Source organism: Pinus tabuliformis, chromosome 6, assembly GCF_031772625.1.
Source record: "Pinus tabuliformis cultivar Carrire ecotype Pingquan chromosome 6, CPIR1, whole genome shotgun sequence".
In the NCBI taxonomy this organism is placed as follows: domain Eukaryota; kingdom Viridiplantae; phylum Streptophyta; class Pinopsida; order Pinales; family Pinaceae; genus Pinus; species Pinus tabuliformis.
The window spans coordinates 1,919,761,639-1,919,767,703 of NC_142292.1; positions in this window are offsets into that span (position 1 = coordinate 1,919,761,639).

Genomic DNA, 6,065 nt, shown 5'->3' on the forward strand with positions numbered 1-6,065 from the left:
AACTTGCTTCTCCAAAGAATGATCTATATCCTATGCACTACAAGAGAAGCCAAGGAAAGACTGCAAGAATCCAAGCCCTGTACTTGAGTTATGAGGAGCTATTTATAACAAAAAGATAATGAATTTTGAGTTTCCCCATGAATGTTAAAATTCTATGATCTATAGGCTTCTATACTACTTTTCATAATCTGTACATGACCTTTTACATTCCATATGTGGCCTTTCACATTCCACATGTGCCTCTTGGACTCCATTACATACAACTTATTACGAAAGACAAATTACATATAAGACAGTGGCTATATGAGACAAAACTACTAATAGGACAAAATTTTATCAAATTAACAAGTCAATTGCTTCCCCATGGAGCTCTTTGGTAATTTATGTGTGCCATGTTCTAAACTCCATAAAAATGACTTTGATCCAAACCAACAAGTTCGTTCCATACCGCATCTTCACCTCCACTGATTCTGTCAATATGGTCTTGGAGCTCGATTGCACACTATTCCATAGCCATGAAAATTTCATGTGGGACTTAGCTGGTGCGGCGACATACTATATAATAATGTCTTTTGTGATCTCCAAGCCCTCATGTTTTGATGTTGACTTGATTTGTTCTATGTACTGTTAGCTACCTATACCAATAGGTTTCATTTTTCATGATTGGCAGGGGAAGTGCTAATATGATCTACTTTGGTGATGCAAAGATCTCATATTTTTGTGGAAAACACATATCTACAGTTGTTTGATGCTGTCCTACTTCTGAATGGGTGATCCAACAACCTAAGCTGGGTCATGCCATATTTCAATTTTTGTTGTAGACTAGAGAGAGAAATCTGTCCAAACTGTTCAATCTTGGCAGATCAGTAGTTAGGTAGAGAATGAAGGTTCCCAACTGTTTAATCTGGGGCCTTGGAAGTAATAAGGCTAGCCTTAGATAGAAAATCAAAAGGAAATGCCAAAGGAAAAGAAAAAGGCACATGAGGGTTTGCAAGTCTAAGTGCACCCTCCTTGAAGTAACAAAAAATGCTAGGCAATAGAATGGGTAGGTAGATGGGGTTGCAGAAGCATGATTTCTTTCATATCACTGGCCTAAACAAAGGAAACACATGGTGGCCAGTGCAGATCTTCCTATTCAGCAGTTTTGTAGCAACAAAGTGAAGCATGTCTAACTTCCCAATCATCCCCCATCAAACTCCTTGCTAACATCCCTCTATCACCTTGGTTCATGAGAGAAATCAAACTCATTGATTGATCCTTGTTGCATAAAGAGCCACATTTCCTGTGTAAAAATCTTTTCATTTTGATCTACTCTCTAAACTAGGTTTGTTCCTTAAAAACTTAGTATCTATCACTTCCCATTCATATCCCCCTCCAATACTAACTACTAACTCTATCTATACTTAACTCCCTATGTTCCCCTTTCCCTATTACTATAGCACTATTGTGTATAAAAACCCCAAAAATATGTATATTCCCTTTCCCTTAGGCAATATAGCCTTATAGTTTCAAAGGATGGAGCACCAAGAGATTTAGGCGCAAGTTGCAAAAAAGCGCCAAAGGCGAAATCTTGGGATTAAACCAAGATCTGCTTGGTTTAATAGCCTTAACCCATTTTTGCGAATAAATGCCAAAAACCCATTTTCGCCAACAAAACATTGAAAAACCCAAAAACCCGCCGAAGACTAAAGTCCCGCCCTGGCGCGCATTTCCAGAAATATAATTGTTTATTGCTCGCCCCCCCCCGCCGTATTGTCCTACCATTTTTGCTTCCCGTCGACCGTCGGATCTGGGCCCTCCCATCCGACGGCTCACATTGATATCGGACCGCCTCCGATGCCCGGACGATAGCACCCGAAAAATGTCAGAGCATGACGTCAGGGCTCGGCCACGCGTCGTTCCCAAATTGTATCGGGCGGCCTCCTGCCAAAACCGCGCCCGTACCTTGAGCGGTCCGATATTACCGCTTACCGCTTTTGTTTACCGCCTGCCCACGCCATGCCCACGTCATGCCAAGTCAACCCCGCATCAGCGCCTAGCCCGCCATTGCTCCACTCTGTCCGCCACCTCATCAGTTCCCGTGGACCACTCACAGGCCGCCACGTCACCTTTCTGTACCCGACCCCACCCGATGACATCATGCTGACGTCATCCAAAAAACGCGCCAAAGCCCAAAATGTCCATATTTGGCCAAAAATCACGGTTTTTTCGCACTTTTCGACAAAAGACCACTGTGCTCCCTGCATGCAATTTCACGACCATTTCGCCGCCAACCTGCTGAAACTCACTCCAGAGCCGTGGCCGCCTACAAGTCAACTCGAACCAAGCCTCCGCCATTGCGCTGCTACCAGGTATTTACTACATTCTTCCTGCGCCTGGTCTATTCCGTTCTGCGCTGTTAAAACACCGTAAAACTGCCAATTTCACCAAGAAATTAAGCTACATTGCCCTGCAACTAAGTCAATTGCCCTCATATTAGCCAATTGTGCCCAGTTGTACCTCAGTTACCCTGTCGTCACTGCAAATCCTCCAAGTTTATATCAACCTACTGCGCAAGCGTTGCATTTGCCCGCAATTCGCTAAAATTCTGCTTAAAACACACAAAAACCATGGAAACACCAGTGGCATTGAATATTGCACCTCTAAATGCCCCACAAAGAGAGCTAGAGTGGCTGCCCTTGGCTGACAGAGACTACCAAATGGAAAAGGGGATCCCAGATTACAACAAATACCACATTCATGTACTCAATGATCTTAAAGCCAAACATCTCAGTGGGAATGATATCCTAGGGATTTGGGACTCCAATTTGCCTATTTTCAATCTCCCTCAAGTCAATATCCTCCCAGATTTGATACATCGATGCAGTGCCAACTATGACCCATGTCAGAGAGCTGTCCTCAGTTCCTCAGGCTCAGTTTTGTTCCATGTCACCCCTGAGGCCATAAATCAAATGCTGCACTTTCATACTACAAAGCCATTGACTCCTCTCTCCATGATGGATTTGATAAAGAAAGGAGGCAAGCTGTCCAGTGCCCAAATTGTAAAGATCAATCAATTATTCATTCAATCAGGCTCTCAAACTGTGAGGACTCCTCCTATTGGAAATGTATATCTAAATGAGCTGGGCAAAATGCTTGTGGATATGATCAGTTATGTCCTGGGATACAGAACATCTGAGGATGTTGATGAAACCATTCTGGCCATGATGTCTATCTTCTCCCCTGGAAAGCCTCCTGCTGTTCACTATGATTATGCTACCTACATTGCCAATAAGATTCATGAGCAATTGATGAATCTAGAGAGGGAGAGGATATTTAGATACACTTCTTACATCTATCACTTGTTTCTATTCTATCAGCCTGATAGCTTCCCTATTACTCTCAAGAGGTTTGATGCCCAAGGGAACCAAAGGTCTGTAGTATTTTGGTCTTCAGTCTTTCATCACATATCTTTTTCACCATATAACTACTGTGAATTCATAGACCTGTTTATCCATCCAGCCATGTCCTTGCTGTTGAGTGCCCCTCCTCCAAGACTGACAGATGAGATGCAAAGAATCCTCTAGCTCTCAAAGGCCTACAACATTGGGGATTGGTACTTTTACCAACACCACACAGTGATCAGAAAATATGGTTGTGAGTTAGCCCCATATAGGCTACCAAGATATGTCCCTATGAGACTCTTTGCCTTAGAGTATTTCAGACAGTTTGGAAATGCATACATGGTCCATTTCCACAGCAAAAATAAGAAGGTACAACTAAAAGTCAGAAATCAGCTAGGCCCATTTATTTACAATAAAAGAGAAGAGGCATGGCAAGAAGCAGATAAGATCCTGCAACACCTCGGGTTGCAAACCAGTTTCCTCTGGATACCCTATGATCCCAATCATTTCATTAGTCTTAGAAGGGTCAAGTATAAGTTGGCTAGCTATGATCATGTCAGGTTGCCTCATATTGAAAAATATGCAAACCTGTTAAGATGGAAAGAGGGCACTCTAGAAGAGGCAAGTACTAAAGAGGAAATAGCACAAAAAGAAGCAAAGAAACTTGAGAAGGAAGCTGACTTGGAATATTGTGGACATGTTTCTTCTTCCTACCATACTCAACTTGGAGCAGTTGCCTCATCCTCTGCAGCCCCCCAGCAAGCTGCTCAAACTACTTCTCAGGCAGCCAGCACAGGTAAAGGGAAAGAAATGGAGCAGGATCAGCCGCTCCCAACAGCAGAACAATAAAAAGAGCAGCCCAAACAATAAGAAGAGATGGCTGAGGCTCCTATATCTACAGAGCAACAGGGTCAAGAAAGTGTGCCTCCAAGGCAGGAAACAGTAGTGGATGCCTCAGTGCTCCAAACCCCATTGAATGAAGAGAGGACCAGGAAGAGGGATAGATAGCAAGAAACTCCCCTCACTACATCAACAAGTCAACAAGGGGAGAAAAGGCAAAGATTAAATCCCCTTTCTGAAGAAGAGATGCCTATTGGGCCATCCATGGGTATGGGCCCCCCTAGCATGGAAGCATCAGCCAGTTCCTTCCAACAGGAACAAGAAAGAACACTTGGAGGAGAGGTCAGCACCTCAAGCCAGCAAAGAAGGGCATAATCCATCATAAAGCAGCAATTCATTGATATTAAGAAGAGGAATGAGCCAGTTAGACTTCAGCTTTACAATCACTTGATCAAAATGGCTCCCACAAACCAACAGAGGCTTATGTCAGCATATGACATAACAGAGGGGAAGATGACTATGAGTCATTTTATGCCTACTGTGCTGCAGCCACAGTCAGCTGCAGATTACATAAGAACCAACCTTGAGGTATTTGCAAAGGACATCCACCCAATGGACCAAATTGAGCTACATAAGCAAACGGGTGAGATGGTCTACTCCACTCTTGCAGACAAAACCTTTCTGGCACAGAAATTGCAAAATAGTCTCCATAATACAACTGCCCAACTAGAATTGGAGAAGGCCTCTTCTCAAGCCAAAGACAACAGGATTAGGTCTTTGGAAGATATCATCATAGAGCTTGGGCATGACCCAAGTGATCCCAAAGCTGTGCAGGCATTACTAAAGAAAAAGGAGGAAGATATAGCAGCTTTGAGGAAAATGGTTAAAATTCCAGCAACCCTTCACCCCCAAACAGAAGATGTTGCTTAGCAAAGAAAGGACCAAGATGTAGCAGCTATGCTGCTTACATTACACAAGCAATTGGTGGAAACAGAAGGCCGATTGATAGAAACAGAGGGTGCATTACAGGCAGCCCTGAAGCAGAAAGAAGGAGGCCAGACATCTCAGCCCCCTCAGCCAGTGATTAACCTTGAGGAACCTCCTCAAATTATCAGTCCTCCCACAGAACAAACAGCTGGGACAGGCCCTTCAACATCAGCACCAAATACAGCAGCAGCACCAGCAACAACATCAGAACAGGCACCAAGCCTTGATATGCAAAACATGATGAAAGAACTTCAAGTTCTAGAGGCCCAGATGGCAGAACTAAATGAAGCCAAGGAAAAATTGGCTACACTTAATGAAAAGTATGATAAATCAAAGCAAACTGTAGCTGAAAAAACAAGAGAGGTAAAAGCTCTTGAGAAGAAGATAAAAGAACTGGAGAAAGAGCTCTCTCTTGATAAAGTGGTGGCTGAGATCAAGAAAGTCCTGTGGGCCAATATTGGTCAGTCTATAACAGATCAATGGCAATATATTGAAACCATCCATGAGCATATAGATCTCATAGGCAGGGCCCACAAGGAAAGTCAAAGAGCAAGGGCATCTCTAGGCACTATGCCTGAGATAGCCAATAGGATGATCAATGTCCTGAACAACCGCACAGGCCCTCAGCTGGCAGCAATGGGTATCTCTAACAGAACTGACACCATCTTACTAGTGAAGAGGGTGCTCACTTTGAGAAATCTTGTGCAAACATTGGATAGAAGGTGCCAGGAAATGCAGACAGAGGTGAACAAATTCACAGAGAAATTTACAGCATTGCATAACAGAGGCCTTCCCAGCTTACTAAACAGTGCAGGAAGGTTGCTGTCCCATGAAAACTATGCCAAGAGGGTAAAT